Genomic DNA, 18,186 nt, shown 5'->3' with positions numbered 1-18,186 from the left:
TTTGCAGCATTTCCCGGGGGCCAAGTGTTCCACCAGCGGTCACACTCCCCCGCCCTCTTCCCAACGTGTCCTGTGTGGGCATGTGACACCCCTCCCCTCCCCGATTCTATAGGCAGGGAAACTGAGGCACCGTGGGGACCCAGGAAGTCACTTGCTTGGCGTTACCCCAAGTGGAAAGTCAGCCTCGGGTCCAAGCGGCGTTTCCCGTCTCTGTTGCTGTCCCCAAACTGAGTTTCTAGAACCTAAAGCCATCGTGTCTGTGGCCCCTGGGCATCCAGCTTGGCTATGTCCAGGGAGGAGCTGCCAGAAGCCGCCGTGCATGAGCTCTTGGGCTTCCTTCAGCGCTGGCCGGGGAGGAAAGGGTGTGCCCGCCTGCGTCCGGAGCGAGTGTCCACTTCTCCCCGCCCTGTGGCCAGGCAGTGGCCTGTTTCTGTAATTAGAGGGCTGGCATCGCGGTGTCCCTTATCAAGGCCAGCGTCGGACCCTGAATAGAATCCACAGGACAGGCCAGCACGAGAGGATAAAGGTCACCAGAGAGAACCGCCCGTTCTTCCCTGGACATAAATCTTCCCTGCTCTCTCTCCAGCGTATCTCGGACATACACATCTTTTTCATATTTGTGGCCGTGCTGTGTCGGAGACGCACAGCGTTTTAGATCCTGTTTCCCCACCGCTCACCGCCACAGAGCCTCCTCCGCATTTTCCCACGCGTTAAAACTTCTCCTTCATAAACAGAGTGGTAAACGGGCCCCTAATCTCCCACTATGTGTGAGCTAAATTTATCCATCCTGCCCTCCATAGCTGGATATCCCAGTTGTTTGATGTAAACTTGTAAAAATTATGCATGGCTTCCCCCCCATCTCCTCCCTCCACACCCCCACCCCGTCTCCGCTAATCTCGATGCTATAAAATCTATGAGCACTGCCAGCAACTAAATGTTCCAGATCATTTTGAATATTTTTAAGAGTTGTCTTAAAAGATCTCCCTTTTTAAGAAGGTAGTGTTCTTTTTGTTTTTTTGTTTTGTGTGTGTGTGTGTGTGTGTGTGTGTGTGTTTCTTTTTTTGGTCACACCGAGCAATGCTCAGGGACTACTCCTGACTCTATAATCAGGGATCACTCTTGATGGTGCTTGGGGGACCCTCTAGGATGCCGGGGATCAAACCTGGGTCGGTCACGTGCAAGGCAAACACCCTTCCCGTTGTGCTATCGCTCCCGCCCAGAGAAGGTAGATTTTTCGAAAAGATTGGAAATCCTTTGTGTTCTGTTAATAGTCATACCATCCAACCTTTGCCATCCAACTCAGAAGTCGGGGCAAAATGTCCAGGTGGACAAATGAATTGGCCATTTAGCCTTGGGATTCCAGCTGGCCCCTGTGAGGGCGTATTGACCTGCCTGTATCTGCCCCATCAGCCACACTTTTTAATGTTTAAGTATTTAATCTATCAGTGTCCTTTCTTTTTTTTTTTTATCACCCAGCTGCAAACCGGGTTCATTTTGGATAATTACCTTTGGTACTAAATATATATTATCTGCTCAGCTGGGAAGAGATTGGAGGGAATTCAGAAATCAATAGTAATAAAGTCAACCGAGAGAACGGAATCCAGTTCCTCCCTTGGAATGTACTGGAATCCACCGGCCTGGGGACCGGGGCGCTGTCTGACGGCCACAGGGCCAGAAAGCAAGCCCAGCGGGCGGTCCTGCCCCGTGGTCGGGATGGAGGAAGGATGGAGGGGAAGGCTCATCCAGAGCTTACCAGGGAAGCCAGGAGGCCAGGCTCGTGGTACCTGGGGAATCGTTCGGGGCTGGTTTCTCTCCTGCTGTTTCCGCCCGTCCCAGAGGGTCTGAGCTGGTGCCCACCGCCTCCTGGGCCCGCACAACCAGTGAGGATACCCTGTCCAGAGGGCATTTGAGTCTAGAGCCCCGATGGGAGGCCCCCCAGAGGTCATCCCCGGAACTGCACTGTGGGTGTTGGGGGAGGGAGGCCGGGAAGAGGACGGGAACTTCGGGAAGAGGACCTCTGAGGACCCAAGAAGCCACTTGGATGCAGGGCCCCACCTGGCCCTGCTGCCCAGCTGGCATCCTGCAGTCAGGCAGAGTCGCTGTCCCTTGTGGCGTGGCCCCCTCTCTGGTCACGTTGCCTCGTGCCGGACTCCAGGGCAGCTGCCCTGCTGTGCGTCACTGCACCTGGCATCGCTCGGGGGACGCCAGGGCACAACTCACGCCGTGACAGAGCAGTGAGGGCGTAGCAGGCGGGGTGGCCTGGGGTCTCTGGGGCCACCCGGCACCCCGGGGCAGGGCCGTGGCATCTCAGGTAGACAGTGCCCGCTTCCACGTTTGTGTTGAGAGCCCGAGGCGTTACCTGTCTGAGGAGCCGGTCACGTGGCTGGCTCCCATCAGCGTCGCTAAGCTCTGCTGTGCAGCCCAGCGGTTCCCGGGGTTAGTGAGAAGGGAACACACAGGCGGCCGTGTCTGCCCTAGACTGCACGGAAAGCATGGGGGCCTGGGGTCCCTTCACTGGGACCTTCCCTGCATGGGAACCCCCTGACTGTGGTCTTCCAGCCACTGGAGCGCTGTTGTCCTGTTGTTCATTGATTTGCTCGAGCGGGTACCAGTAAGGTCTCCATGGCGAGACTTGTTACTGTTTTTGGCATGTCGAATACTCCATGGGGAGCTTGCCAGGCTCTGCTGTGCGGGCGGGATACTCTCGGTAGCTTGCCGGGCTCTCCGAGAGGGATGGAGGAATCGAACCCAGGTTGGCCGCGTGCAAGGCAAACGCCCTGCCCACTGTGCTATCACAAACGAAAAAACAAAAAAAAATCAGCCTAGAATTTTCTACCTGGGAAGGGCCAGGAGAGTTAAGGAGGGGAGGGGAGAGGAGGGCAGAGAGGGAGGAGGCGGACACAGAGACAGAGAGATGTTGCTTTGCAGCTGGCCCCAGATTTCTCCTTCTCTTCACCCTGCCTGCTGGCCCGCCCTGCCAGTCTTCCATCCAGGGACTCTCCGAAGATTCCTGCGGTGCTTAGGGGCCAGAACTCACTGCCCTGCCATTCCCTGGTGCTCCACGCGCACGGAGCACGGGGGGAGAGTGGAGGGGAGGGGAGTATTGTTCCCTCCCTCCCCTCCCCCCTCCCCCCTCTCAGTCCCAGTGCCCATTGGCTGGGACGAGAAGGCCCCTACTTCATACTCTGCCTCCTCCTCCTCCTCCCCCCTTAACCGTTCCCCCCGAAGTGTTCTCCCCCCCACCCAGCCCAGCCCCAAAGAGAAGGTGCCGAAAATGGGCCTTAATGGGTCGTGACTCCGCAGATAGGGAACTCATGTGTGCATCCAATTAAGATGCGTGTTTCAGTTAAAAGACTCCCCAGGAAGAAAGGCTGTCTTCTCATTTCTGGGGTACGTGCGGTTAATGAAGAAGGCACATCGGAATTTCCCCCGTTGCCCAGAGCCACCTCTAAGGGCCCCCCCACCCCACTGTACCCCTACCCCCACCACGTGTGTGTGCGAGCACACACACACACACACACAGACACAGGGCGAGGTTTCCGAGTGACTTGATGAGGGAAAACCTGTCAGGTGAGAGCAGAGAAGGTGGTTTCGGTCGTTTCTCCTCTTGTTGAGGGTCGGCCTCAGGTGGGTCCTGGCGCTGGGGGCCCCCATCGTGGAAGCTTCTGGGCTGGAGGTGGGGGAGAAGGTGGGCACGTGTGCACCTGGGACTCAGCTCTGTTCTTCCTGGGTGACAGGTGGGCAGTCCCCTCCCCAGCCCCCCAAGAGTTCTAACCGGTTCTCAGCAGGCCCCGAGGGCTCTGTCGGGGGGTGGGAGGGAGAGGTGGGGGGGTCGGGCGACAGCCGCTGGGGACCCCTCGTCTTACGTCGCTTCTCTTAGAGACTTGACTCTAACCAGCGGCTTCTGTGCAAGCCGGGTCCGGCCCCATGCAGCGGGTACAGCCTGGACACAACGAGGCTTTCTCTGGTCCTTCTGGCCATGGGTGGTGGGAGCTCTGGGCTGGGGGTGGGGGCTGTTTTCTGTCGGTGGAAGGGGCAGGGCTGTTGGCTTTGACGTGGCCGGAAGTAGGAGCAGCCGGGTCCTGAAATGCAGGCGCCCCCCACCCCCCCCCCCCACACACACCCTCGCGCACACACACCCTGGGCAGCGGGGCCGGCGTCTTTGCCGGCAACACTGATCCCCGTGGCCTGTCCACGCCTCCTGGCCCGTGGACCAACAGCCTCACTGGCTCCCTCCGGAAATAGGAACCTTCTCCTGGGGGTATTGAGAAAACGAGTTAAGTTCCCACAAGTCACGTGCCCGACTGCCCTCGGACTCCGTCCAGGGCGGGTTTCATTTCCATCCCGGCGCGGGGTGGCGGGGTGGGGAGTGGCCGGGGAATGGGGGCGTTTGGTTCCATCCACTGAGTTCTCGTCCCTGGTGCTACCTTGAAGTGGCCGTTTCTCTGGCCCTGGGCGCGAGCGCGGGCTGGCTCAGGAGAGGCCTTTGAGCGCCCGGGCTGGTAGAGTGGCCGCGCTTTGGCTCTGCTCCCTGGCCGTCGGGGTCAAGGGGTCACTGCTGCGGTGAAGAAGATTCTAGAAGAATGTAGCCTGAAGGTTTATTTTAGGGGGGCAGGAGGTGGTGGTAGGGACATAGTACAGCGGGTAGGATACTGGCCTCATGCCGTGGCTGACCCGGGTTCATCCCTGGAGCCCTTCCACAGTCCCCCGAGCACTGTTAGGAGGGATCCCTGAGCACAGAGCCCGGAGTCAGCCCTGAACACTGCCAGGTGTGACCCAAATCAACAACCAGCACAGAGGGCTGTGTGGGGAGATGAGTGTGGGCGGGAGGGCCTTGCATCTCTGGGATTCCCGAACACTTACAGACCCGGAGCCCCGCCCGGAGTGCGCCTCGAGTGTAGGGGCAGGAGTAAGCCCTGAGCACCCCTGTGTGTGCCCTATCCCCCCCAACCCCCCAAAAAAGTTGCCTTGGTAGCTTTTTTTTTTTGCTTTTTGGGTCACACCCGGTGATGCACAGGGGTTACTCCTGGCTCTGCACTCAGGAATGACCCCTGGTGGTGCTCGGGGGACCCTATGGGATGCTGGGATTAGAACCCGGGTCTGCCGCGTGCAAGGCAAACGCCCTCCCCGCTGTGCTATCGCTCCAGCCCCTGTCTTGGTAGTTTTTGAGAAGTGTCATTCAGGACATCCTGTTTGGCTCTTAAAGGTTCTTCCAGCATCAGTTTTGATTGGCTTCAGGTGAAGGCAGTGGATCTGACGCTGTCCCCTGGCCCACAGGTGTGGCCCCGTCCTGGCAGCCGACACAGTGGGCAAAGGAGTTTCCGAGCATGGCCTTACACCGTGTCTTCGTGGGCTAGAGCGATAGCACAGCGGGGAGGGCCGCTTGCCTTGAGCCCGCTCCCCACCACCACACCCCCCCTCTGCCCGGGTTCACTCCCCGGCATCCCATAGGGTCCCCTGAGCACCGCCAAGAGGAATTCGTGAGTGCAGAGCCAGGAGTCAGCCCTGAGCATCGCCGGGTGTGACCCTGAAACTAGCAAATAGGCAAAGTCCCCAGAACAACAGGTTGCAGTTGCTCTATGCTTCCCCCGGTTACACAGGGCCAGGAGGAGGCGGGGGGGGGGGAGGGGGAGGTAGGGAGGGCCGGGCCACTCTCCCCCTCCGTCTGCTCTCACCCGGCCTGAGCAGCCCAGCACAGGCAGAGTCCGGGCAGCGAGCTCAGGGGATAAGTCTGCGCCTGCGCCCAGCTCTGAGTGAAAGTTGCTGGAGAGAGGAGGGGCGAGGGGCTGGGTGGGGGGCCTGAGCTCAGTGAGGATGGTCTCGGGGGACTTGCTGTTTTGGTAACCCCCACCCCCCACCCCTCATCCTCCAGCTTGTTTGCCAGGAGCTGAGTGTTTCCAACCCACCAGGAGGGTCGAGAGCTCTGGGATCTCCCCTGCCCTCCCCTGCTTCTTCCCCTCCCCTCCCCTCTCCCTCCTGCCCCTGCCAGTGTGCATGGCCAGTGCTTTGCCCAGCATCTCCATCATAAATGTCCGCGCTTGACGCCTGCGCTTCTTGGAACCAACCACCTGTGGTCCTTCAGGAGGGCGGGGGAGGGCTGTTCACCCAAAGTCTTCTTGAGGACGGACAAGGGCATGGTGGTCGCTCTCTCCGTGGGCGGGGCCGTGCAGCCCCACCCACCCACCCAGGGTCCTGGGCAGGGGCTCGGGGAGAGGAGCCGAGGGCAGTGAGCAGACAGAGGCCGGTCGGTGGGTGTCTTCTGGGCCGTCACCGTTTGCTCACTGGACAGTGGCCCATTGTGTTCTGGCGTAAACGTGTCCAGCCCGGGGTCCAGTGGGAATCCGGGCACCCCCGGGCCTGTCGCTTAGCCTGTCGCTTACCCGTTCTCTTCAGCTCTCGGGTGCAGCCGGGATGACCCCGTGGCCGTGCTGGCCGGCCTGGGTAGTCTGCGGGGGGGGGGGGGACGGGGTCCCTGCGCCTGGCTGTGGGCGTCCCATCCGGTGTCCGGCGAAGGTCAGGGCAGCTGCCCCCTGACACTTTGGTCATCACTCCTTGGTCAGCTCTGGCCCACTCCTTCCCTCCCTCCCTCTCTTTCTCCCTCCCTCTTTCTCTTCCTTCCCATCCCTCCTTGCCTTTCTCTCTTCCTCCCTCTGTCTCTCTCTCTCTCTCTCTCTCTCTCTCTCTGTCTCTCTCTCTCCCCTACTTTACCAGACCCGTCTTTATCCTCTGTGACTTCAGCTCTTTCTCTCACTAGTCCTCAGTGGGCTGCCCCCCACCCCCCTCCCGCCGGCTGCCCTTGGTTCTCCCTCTCCCCCTCCCCCCAGTGATGACAACCGCCCCTCTCCTGTCCACCTTCCCCGACCGCTCCAACCCCCCCCTTGGCCTTGTTCCTGAGTTTCAGGCCTTCGGTCGGTCCATCGTCCTCTCAATGTTGCTGACCCGCTGGTCTCCCGCGTATCTGCACCTGGAGCAGCTCCTTCCCCCAGGGTCCCTGTCCCTTGTGCTGCCTCTTCCTCGGCCTCTCCCTTTGCGCGTCTCTCCTTTTCCACCTGGGTGACTGCGAAAGTCTTTAAGATCCACCTTTCTTTTTTTTTTTTATTAGTGAATCACCATGAATTACAGTTTCAAACTTGTGAACTTTCATGTTTGCATTTTGTTTATATCCCTCCACCAGTGCCCAGTCCCCTCCACCAATTATTCCCAGTATCCCTCCCACCCCATCCCCCCCCAACCTACCCCACCTCTGTGGCAGGGCATCCCCCCTTGTTCTCTCTCTCTCTCTCTCCTTTTGGGTGTTGTGGTTTGCAACAGAGGCACTACAGTCTTGGAAGCTGGCCCCACACGCTGGAGGAAGGGGCGGCTCGCATAGAGAAGGGAACACCGGGTAGAGTGTGGTTTGAGGACCCGCACGGGATGGGAGATGCACGCTGAAAATAGAATCTAGACCAAACACGATGGCCACGTAAGATCCACCTTTCACCCAAGCCCTAGCTAGGGCGATGTCCTCGAGATGGACCTTAGGAGGTGGTGCGCTCCTCCAACGCCCTCCTGGCCTGTCAGATGGAGGAGGCAGTGCTGTCGCTCCCGCCCTCCCCCATCAACCTCTCTGCTCTCCTCCCCCTCCCCCCCACCTCCACCCCTGCCCCCAACACCTCAGCCCTGTTCATCTCTCGGCTCTTCTGAGCCATTTCACCAGAAACCTGTTTATACACACCGGCTCACACGTGACCTCTGCAGTCCGTGTTTGCTTGACTTCCCCGCGGAGAACTCGCTCTTCTTCCTTGGAGCTGTATCTGCAGGTGTTGCCTTTCGGAGGTTTTGGTAACAGGCCCTTCGCTCCGTCCGGGCTGGGCACCCCTGGGGGTGAGCACCAGTCTCACCACCTACCGGCAGCTGGGGACCCAGCAGGCCACCAGGCTGGTTCTGGCTTCCTCCTGCCTGTCTTCCCGTGCTTCGTTAGCCACCGCGGGGTTCAGGAGGCAACCTAAGAGGTCCTGAGCCTGGGAACGGCATCTGCCATGGGGTAGAGGCCTCCGGTCTGCTTCTGCTCCTCTGCTGGTGGAATTTAAACGGTTCCCACCGAGGGGTTGTGCCTCTTGGAGTCACGGGCTGTGCCTGGGAAGCGGGCCGCAAGTTCTGGTTCTTGTGGTTCTTGGCCCCTGGGGGACCGGCATTCCCCGAGGCACTTTGCACCTGGAATGGCCAGAGGGGTGGGGTTGGGCCACACCCCCCCAGCCCCCCCAGCCCCTCCCCCTGCCTCCCCCACTCCACCCCTGCCTTTGCTTATTTAACACACAGTTGCCCTAGGGTCTTGTCACAGGTAAGGAAGACTGAGAGAGAGAATGCGAGCGCCTCAGCTCAGAGCTGGCCCGGGTTAGTCCCACTGGGGTGGGCCTGGCCACTGGTGTGCCCCCCGAGAGCCAGCCCTGAGGCAGAAGCTTGAGAAGGGCTATGTGGGGCTCTCGGCTGCCCACTCTGAGCTGTCCTGACGGGGGGGGGGGACAAGGGTGGGGAGGCCGTGTCCCCAGATTTGCCAAGTGGCATGGCCGGATCTGCCACGCCTGTCCCCCATGGGCCCTCGGGACAGGTGCGGTCACTGGGAAAGACACTGGTGCCCACTGGCCTGACCGGGGGCCGCAGACCAGGCATTAGAGACTCCGCACCTTTGGGAGCTTTGCAGAGCTGAGCCGACACCCCGGGACTCAGGGGCTGGTCGGGCCCCCCCCCCGCCCCCGGCTGGGGCATGAGGGTGACAGCTGGACCATTCGGCCTGGCTTCAGGGCCCCCGAGAAGCTCGTTGGTACCCACAGGGTTGCACATCTGGCCAGTGAGGCGTTGTGGGCCTTGGCGGGACATGCACAGACCTGGATGCAATTTTTTCCCTCACCTGAAGTTCTCTGATTTGTTTGTTTGCTAGTCCCCCCCTCCCCCTGCAACCCTGCCCCGAGAAGGCTGACCTGCTAAGATGTGACTGTCCTGCTGGGCGTGGCTTTGGCCATCAGGGCTGCCCATAAAGGCTGCTGGGAACCAGGCCCCGGGAGTCAGAGAAAATTCTGGAAGCTTTGGAGCAGGCAGAAGACAGGATGTGTGGGAAGGGGCAGGAGATCCTGGACTCCGGCAGTTGCAGTGGCCACCATGGGGGTCCCTGGACAGGAGGGCGCTTTCAGGCCGGTGGGGAGGGTCTTTTTGCCCAGTATCGCCTGCTGGGGGTTGGAGCGATAGCACAGCGGTTGGGCGTTCGCCTTTCACCCAGCCTAACCGGGTTCGATTCCTCCGTCCCTCTCGGAGAGCCCGGCAAGCTACCGAGAGTATCGAGCCCGCATAGCAGAGCCTGGCAAGCTACCCGTGCGTATTGGATATGCCAAAAACAGTAACAATAAGTCTCCCAATGAGAGACGTTACTGGTGCCCGCTCGAGCAAATCAATGAGCAACGGGATGACAGTGACCGCCGGCTGAGTTCCCCGGGGCCACACTGGGTGGTCAGCTCTGATTTCTGGCAGTTTGGGCGTGGGCGGTGTCCCTGCCTTCCCCTCCCCCATCCCCTTGACCTGTTCGGGGCTTGATTATCTACCTCTTTTGGGACCCAGCTTAGAGGCAGGGGTCAGCGCTGTCTGTGCTGGTGGCTGGAGGGCTGAGCTGCCCCCTCCACCTGGGCCATTAGCAACGACACGTTAGGCGCCGAGCCCAGACCCGGGGCACCGGGTGGGCCGTGCACGCGTGCAGCCCAGGCGAGAGTTTCTCACCATCTCCCGAGAGCCCGCCTCTGCGCACTGTTCCCCCCCCCCCCCCGCTGAGCGCCCTAAAGTCTCTGGTCGCTTGTTCTCGGGGAGTCCTAAGCATTGTTGGTCGGCAATTGTGTTGTTGGAATTCAGCTCCGCTCTGTCTGACAGTATTTATCTAAAATACTTGCCTTGGTGCGTGTTCAAGTTCCAGTAAACCGTGTCTCATTGTGCGACCTTTTCATTTTCCCGTGAAAAGGGATCAGCTCGTCAGATAAAAGCTACAAGCCGCAGTACAGGAAAAATGCGTGCTCAGAAAATCCAAGCATGATTGAAAACAAGATGTGTTAAATCAATGCGGTTTATCGCCTGCCTATTCCCGGCAATTGCTGTTCTAAGCTCATTCGGAGCACTCCCCGGATGATAGAAGCACCGTGTCAGGCGCTCGCCGGGGTGGGCACGCAGGGAAACGGCGGGGGGGGAGGGTGTGCTCAGCCAGGCTGGGGGGACTCGACCCCCTGCCTCACGGTGATGGTCAAAACGCTCGGTGAAGAAACGATTCTAGCAGGAATATATCACTCCCCTAACATCAGGCAGGCTGAGGTGTGGGTTAGGAGGGGAAACCGGGGATTCTTCCCCAAATGTCCAGAGAGCCTAGTGGACTGGCCTCCTGTCCTTGGAAACATCATCTCCCATCACAGAGTGGCCACAGTCCTCTCCCGGCTCAAATGAACAAAGCTGACTCGGAACCATGATCAGAAATGACCCAAATTGTTAAAAAAAAAAAAAAAAAACATGAAAAAGAATGAAAGCCCCCTCTCTCGCCACGCATCTATCTATATATAGGTATCTTAAAAAGGTTGGGTTTTTTTTTTTTTTTGAGCTTTGGTGCGGGGAATTTAATCTTTGTTTTCAACTTGCATCTGTGTTGGGAGTTCCGGGTGGAAGCCAGGAGGTCCGGGCTGTTTTCTGTGCATCCGAGGTGCCAAGGCAAGGGTCCCATTTCAGCTGCCACTCAAGCCTCTCACCGCATCTCTCTCCCCCAGCCCCACCCCAGCCCCGAGGGCCCTGGCAGTCCTGTCTGTTTCTGGAGAAAAGCTTCCCTTACCCTCTCCCCAAGTCACTGTCTGAAATAAGGTGGGTGTATGGACCCTAACAGCGCGGTGGGGCTCTAAACTTCTCAAACCATCCATCTGGGGAGCCCAGCTCGGGTCTTTGGAGCAGATTGCGAAGGGTCAGTTTTGGGGGGCTAGAGTGATAATACAGCAGGGAGGACGTTTGCCTTGCATGTGACTGACCCAGGTTCAGTCCCCGGCATCCCACAGGGTCTTCCAAGTACTGCCAGGAGTGATTCCTGAGTGCAGAGCCAGGAGTAACCCCTGAGCATCACTGGGTGTGAATCCGCTCCCCTCCCCTCCCCAAAAAAGGTGCAGTTTTGCAGCCAAGAGCCATTGCACAGCAGAGAGAACGTTTACCTTGCATGTGGCTGACCGGGGTTCAATCCCCAGCCTCCCATAGGGTCCCCCGAGCACCACCAGGAGTGATTCCTGAGTGCAGAGCCGAGAGTCAGCCCTGAGCATCACTGGGTGTGACCCAAAAAGCTGAGGGGGGTGAAAAATAAGAAAATGCAGTTTCTAGATGCCCTGGGTGTGGGGGAGATTCCAAGTGCTGCCTGCTCTCTGCCCCAGAGCTAGGGGGGCTGGGTGTTGGCGGGTGACCTGGAGGAAAGACAGCGGAGGTCCTAGGACCCGTTTCCCGACGGCCTGCCAAGGGGATCCGGGCTCTCCCCGAAGGCTGCGTCTCTGATCCCCAGGGGGGCAAAGGAAGGAACCACAGCGAGATCCTGGGACGGATGAGCCCAGAGCTCGTCCACGCAGGGGTGTCGGGCCGGCCCGCTCTGTGCCTTGTTTTCACTCTCCCCTCCCCTTTGACATCTGTGTTGAGTCCATGGGGAAGGATCTGGAGGTAATTCCTGAGAAGCCCTTGACCATTGAGTATGAGCTGGGCATGGGGCTGCCCAGGTCTTGGGGCATGTGCCCATCCCTTAGAGTCCTGACCTCCATCCAGAACCCCCCAGGGCCTGTGGACTTTAGGGGGCGGTCAGCCTGTTCAGGAAGCCGCAGCTTAGAAACCTGCTTTCTCGTGGAGATGCCTTTTTTTTTTTTTTAGGTTTTTGGGTCACACCTGGTGATGCACAGGGGTTATTCCTGGCTCGGCACTCAGGAATTACTCCTGGCGGTGCTCAGGGGACCATATGGGATGCTGGGATTTGAACTCGGGTTGGCCGCATGCAAGGCAAACGCCCTACCTGCTGTGCTATCGCTCCAGCCCCTCGTGGAGATGCCTTTGACTTATCCAAGAGTAAATCTTCGGACGGCTGCTGAGGAAATAAGTGTATTGGAGACTTGAAATGTGCATGTTTATTTATCCAGAACTTTCTCCTGAGGGCGGTTTATTACAGCGCTGCTTAAATCAATGAAAATTTGGGGTGTGGGGGGGAGAACCTCATATATCCACACTAACAGGAGACTCGTCTCAAGAATTATGGTCCCCCGTATAATACAATATGCTCCAGCCATTAAAAAAAAATGAGGTGGATATCACCACGTATATAATCTGTGTTTATAGAAAGCAGTTGTGAAAACAGCTGAAAGGATATGTACTTATTAAATAGCAATTATATGGGAGCTGGCCGGCAGGGAATGTTTTCCTCCGTCCCGGGTTTCTCCGGGAATTCTTTTTATCCAGTAAGACTGTATGACTTTCAGATTACGAAAACCCATAAAAGTGATCTCCCTTTAGAAAGACAACAGGCCTTAATTCTTTCTCCCATCCCCTCCTGATGCCTTTCGCTTCTGGACAGACGGTTCCTGTCCAACCCTGGGCCCTGGGGTCAGCACTCCCAGCTGAACGCTAGGGTGGTCCCCGAGGCCCCTATTTCCTTCCTTCTCCTGGGCCCCCACCTGCTTTCCAGCTCATGTTCCCAGTCAGGTTTTACCTGACTGGGGCCCCTGAACCCCCCCTTTCACCCCCCAACGCAAACATGCATGCACACACACACACACACACACATACACATACACACACACGCCCCCTCCCCCCAGGGCCCTCCGCACCTCCCCTGATCTAGGGGGGCAGGACCCTACTCCCACCCTGCTTGTGGCCAGCATTCCAGCAGCAGGAGGCTGAGGAGGGAGGGAGGGAAGGAGGAGGAGGGGTTTCTCCCAAAGGGCCCCCCCCCCCCGTTCCAAATCAAATAACTCTTTCCCCCCGCCTTTTGGTTTTTTTTTTTTTTTTTTTTGCTTTTTGGGTCACACCCGGCGATGCTCAGGGTTCCTTCTGGCTCTGCACTCAGGAATGACTCCTGGCGGTGCTCGGGGGACTCTATGGGATGCTGGGAATCGAACCCGGATCAGCCACATGCAAGGCAAACGTCCTCCCCGCTGTGCTATCGCTCCAGCCCCAGGAAGAACCCACTTATCTGATGGAAACCACAGCGATTGTCTTCTGCATGAGCTTCCTGTGCCAACAGAGACCCTTAAAGAGAGTTTTTCCTTCTTGGTGGGTTTGTGAAGTAGGTGTCAGGGTATCAGAGCACCCCCGACCCCGCCAGACTCCAGCCCAGGGCAGCAAGCCCCTCTGCTCAGGGTGGATCCCCCAGCCCACCACCTCGTGCGGAGAGCCAGTCTGGATCTTTTCCCAGCTGCCGCTTGTGGCCCGGTGCTCGGGCACCGGGGACAGGAGCCGTTAGTCTGTCGGTGAAAGCCAGAGAGAAGGTTCTGGTGGGTTCACTGGGCGGGTGCACCAGCAGTGGTAGCTCGGGAGGGTTTTTTTCCTCTTAATCAGCTCCGAGTCCTTGGCTGCAGCTGTGCCCCTTCTCCAGGGTCCCCTAGAGCCCAATCTCCCGGTGGTGGGGCAGCACCGCACCCTAGGAACTGTGTCCACCGCTCCAATTCCTGAGGCCCTGAGGTCCTGCTTACTCTCCCCCGCAGTGTCTGTGTTTAATTTTCTTTCTTTCTCTTTCTCTTTCTCTTTCTCTTTCTCTTTCTCTTTCTCTCTCTCTCTGTCTTTCTTTCTTTCTTTCTTTCTTTCTTTCTTTCTCTTTTCTTTTTCTTTCCTTCTCTCTTTCTTTCCTTCTCTTTCTTTCTCTCTTTCCTTCTTTCTCTCTTTCCTCCTTTCTTTCTCTCTCCTTTCTTTCTTTCTTTCTTTCTTTCTTTCTTTCTTTCTTTCTTTCTTTCTTTCTTTCTTTCTTTCTTTCTTTCTTTCTTACTCTCTTTCTTTCCTTCTTTCCTTCTTTCTCTTTCTTTCCTATCTTTCTCTTTCCTTCCTTCCATCCTTTCTTCCTTCCTTCCTTCCTTCCTTCCTTCCTTCCTTCCTTCCTTCCTTCCTTCCTTCCTTCCTTCCTTCCTTCCTTTCTTTCTTTCTTTCTCTTTCTTTCTTTCTTTCTTCCTTCCTTCCTTCCTTCCTTCCTTCCTTCCTTCCTTCCTTCCTTCCTTCCTTCCTTCCTTCCTTCCTTTCTTTCTTTCTTTCTTTCTTTCTTTTCTTTCTCACACCCGACAATGCACAGGGGTCACTCCTGGCTCTGCACTCAGGAATCACTCCTGGAACCCTATGGGATGCCAGGGATCAAACCCGGGTCAGCTGTGTGCAAGGCAAACGCCCTCCCCGCTGTGCTATCACTCTGGCCCCAAGCAGTGTCTGTGTTTGTGAGGCTCCTTGAGCAGCTTTGTCTGAAAAGGGGGGGTACAAGCAGTGACCCCGGGGAGCCCAGGGCAGGGACTTCCCGAGGCGGGTGCCGGGGGCCTGAGCTGCACCCCACAGGCCCAGAGCAGGGCCGCCCATGAGCGTCACCCCTCACCCCTGGGATTCAGGACGTGAAATCTGCAGTGGTCGAAGCAAAAACGGGTTGTTCAGCCTTCTAGGTATTTCGAATGCCCAGATTGGTCCCGTGTTGTTCTCTCTGATGAAATTTCCCCCGTGTTTTCCTGCCCCCTCCCCCCACCCCTCCCCTCCAGCCGGTTGCAGAAGGACCAGGCTCTGGCCTTCTCTGCTCTTCCCTTCTGTGGCTGACACCTCCACCTTTCCCTCTCAGCCTCAGATGTCCCGTGCCTTTACCTCGCGGTTCACTACCCCAGTTAGGGATGATTTTCTCCACTCCATTCTCAGAACCAGACCAAGTTGTTGTTTTTTTTGGGGAGGGGGGAATTGATTAGCCCCCCGTTTCTGTGGTGGCCCCTTTTTGTCCCATGGCTGAGTACAATGGGGCCGCTTAGCTGAAGGATTAACTTTCTCTCTGGCATTCTTGCAGGGTAGATGTATGTCCCCGAGGCCCGGCTCCCTTCCTGGTGAAATAAATATCCCATTCTTGCCCATTCCTCCCCGTGTCCCTCGCTGTTGATTTTCCCAGTTTATGAATAGTCACATATTTATACAACTGGCCCCCAGAATACTACTTATTTTTCTTCTGGTCTGTAATAACCTGTGTGAGGTTATTAAAGGGGGGTGCGGGCGGCTTGTCAGGCCCCGTCTCTTATGTCATTACTTTATACAAGCGGGTCAAATTCCATCGCGGCAGCCACCGCCGCCTGCGCGTGGAACCTTTTTCTCTGATTATAAATGTAATATATGTGCATGGCAGGGAACTTGGAGGGAAACGCACAGCACAAAGCAAAGCACTTTAAAGATCCACTTCTTAGAAATAACTATTATTAGGTGTTTCTCTCTCTCTCTCTCTCTCTCTCTCTCTCTCTCTCTCTCTCTCTCTCACACACACACACACACACACTCGAACACACACACACACGTTTTCCTCCTCCTCACTCATTGATTTGTTGGAAAAAGAGTAATTGAGCCTTATCTCACGTCACGTGCTGCTGTGGGTTGTGTTCCGTGCCCTGAAGATTGGGGTGCGGCCTGAGCTCTATCCCCCCCCCCACAAGGGGCACGCCTGCCTTCCTTCACCCCAACTTCTCATTCAGGCTGGTTTTTGTTCGGAAGTCCTTCCTACCCCTCATCAGGTGGCACCGCCCCACAAAGTCATTGGTTTCCTTTTCTTTCTCTCGTGAGTGCAGGGAAATCTTTGGGCACCTCTGAATTTGGGGTGAGGACTTTTGTCCTGTGCATCTGTGGTTTTGGTCTTGTCCACAGTCCAGGGTCCTCTAATAATACTCCCCCATTGAAGCAGAGGGCAGGGATCTTAATACTGAAACGTGAGCGCAGACTGCCGCGCGTAAAAACCTTGGTTTTTTTACCGTGGGATGTTTCCTCTGGCACCGTATATACTCCCGTGGACGAGATGCTTATTTTCGTCTTTGAATAATGAGTTTAAAATGTCTGATTCCATTACTCACGGGAGCAGCAGATTGACTTCTTGGCTCTGTAACTGTAGCCCCTTCGGTCATTTGGATGGGGTCTTTCAATTGTGGACATTTCAGTGTTGGGCGTTCTGCTGTGCCTTGTTTGTGTTACCTGAAAAACACATCCGTCTCCCCTCTTTCCCCCCCCCTCACCGCCCGCCCCATCAGACAGTCACTCAATTAACCACCACCGTGAAGGGTTCTTGATTCACTAGGAATTAATTCATCATGCAAACACCTGAAGGGGTGGGTCGTCAACAATTCACATTTTATTGGCGGCACAGACTGAAACGTTGAAACCAAGAATTAGAATTTTCAGGGCGCTGAAATACGGCTCTGGGTATTCAAATGTATCATTTAATTGTCATAAAAGCTATTTTTATGGTTAAGCCTCTTTGTTGGCAATTAGGGTGATGGGTGGGGGTGGCTGGGGGTCTCCGGCTCAGGTGTCTCTTGTATTTCGTGATTAAATGCCGTGGATTTTACGACAGCCAGCTTCCCTGCATAAAGAGCACTACTTCTCTCTCTCAGTCTAATTTGAAAAAAAAAAGGAAAAAAATCTTCTCCAGGGTTTAGAAAAGTAATTCATAAAATGGGAGGAATGATAAATATTGTGCTTTAACTCATATACTAGTAGGGAGAAAGAGATTTGGTACACCTGGGTGTAATTTCCGCTAATTTCCACAAGAGACAAGTTGAAAGTTTACTGTTTGGAAGGTAGGGGAGATGGCTAAATCTCATATTTGCAAAAATGATTACATTATCTTAAATGAAAATGCTACTCTATTAGCAAGCTCAACAAGCATTGCATTTGGAGGAGAAAAAATCTTTTGAATAAAAAGTTACCCGAAGTTCACTCCAACTTAAGATATACAAGTGAGGAGAAAGTACTTACTCTGATTTATGTTTCTTTTGGAGGTGTAATTATTGGCTTTTTACTCACCTATGTAAAACAATGTACTTTTGTAAATGGATTTCTGACCACTTTATGCAGCATTTTTTTCCCTCCGTTTTTTCTTACATAAAAAGTAAGCACTGTCAATCAAAGAATTTTAAGGTTTATTTCCTCTTTAGAAATGATTGATAGCCTTTTAGATTTACAAGTTGACAAGTTAAAGGGTTCTATTGGTATAATTATGTACTAAATTCACAGTCTTTCAATTTAAATGTCCTTTTAAAACCACAAGATTATCATACCTGTATTTTGAAAAGCGGGCCAGCCAGTTTGGGGTAGTGTACAAATTGCCTCCATTAGCCTTGGGACCTATTTGAATTTAATACAGTTTTTTAAAGTTAGTAGTAGTGCAAATCTTACTTTTAAAATTTAGGTTAATGGAAATGCATTTTAAGTAAAGCAAGTGGCAACTTGTTTTCTAATGTATAGCTGAATGTCAGAGCAACAAAGACTGTCTTTTTATCCAGCGTGGGAGAGAAGATGTGGTCATGGTGGGGGGAAAAATGAAAAAGAAAGCAAAAAGAGAGAAAGGAAACAGTTCCCTGACCCCCCCACTTAGAGGAGGGACCCTAGCGCCCAGGAAGGGCCTGGCTCCTCTCTGGCCATGCGTTATTCTGGGGCCATGAGAGAGAGAGAGGGTGGTGGTGAGGAACTTTGGCCCAGGACCTCCAAAGACTGCTCTACTTTCCTGCTTATTTTGATGAGGCTGGAGGAGGGGGGAGGCGTGAGTGATAGCACAGCAGGGAGGGCGTTTGCCCGACACACAGTCAGTCACCTGGGTTCCATCCCCGGCATCCCATAGGGTCCTCGAGCACCAGCAGGAATGATCCCTGGGTGCAGAGCCAGGAGTCAGCCCTGAGCATCGTCAAATGTCCTCCTCCCCCAGAAGAAACCCCGAAAACACAACCCAAACCAAGAGGCTGAGTCCTTCTCTTCACTCCAGACTGGTGTTGCGGGGGAGGGGGAGGGGTGTGAGGGGGAGGGGCCTTGGATCAGAGCCCTGCTGCCCCTCGAGCCAGCTGGGCGCTGGCCACCTCCTGGTGTAGGGTCTGTAAACACCCCCCTCGAAGCCCGGCAGCATTTCCCCCCAGCTTCTCACTTGGTGACCCCTCCACCCTCCCAGCCAGGGCCCTTTGCCAATCACTTCCGGGGCAT

General features: G+C 55.8%; 1 protein-coding gene across 4 annotated transcripts in view; it reads left to right on the top strand.

The window, feature by feature from the left end:
* EBF1 (EBF transcription factor 1) overlaps nt 1-18,186 on the top strand; it is a 396,016-nt gene that overhangs the window by 348,085 nt on the left and 29,745 nt on the right. The gene's annotated exons all lie outside the window — the stretch shown is intronic.

Source organism: Sorex araneus, chromosome 2 (genome assembly GCF_027595985.1).
Source record: "Sorex araneus isolate mSorAra2 chromosome 2, mSorAra2.pri, whole genome shotgun sequence".
Taxonomy (NCBI): Eukaryota; Metazoa; Chordata; class Mammalia; order Eulipotyphla; family Soricidae; genus Sorex; species Sorex araneus.
The sequence above is the reverse complement of the archived record's forward strand: the minus strand, read 5'-3'. Positions and strand labels throughout refer to the sequence as shown.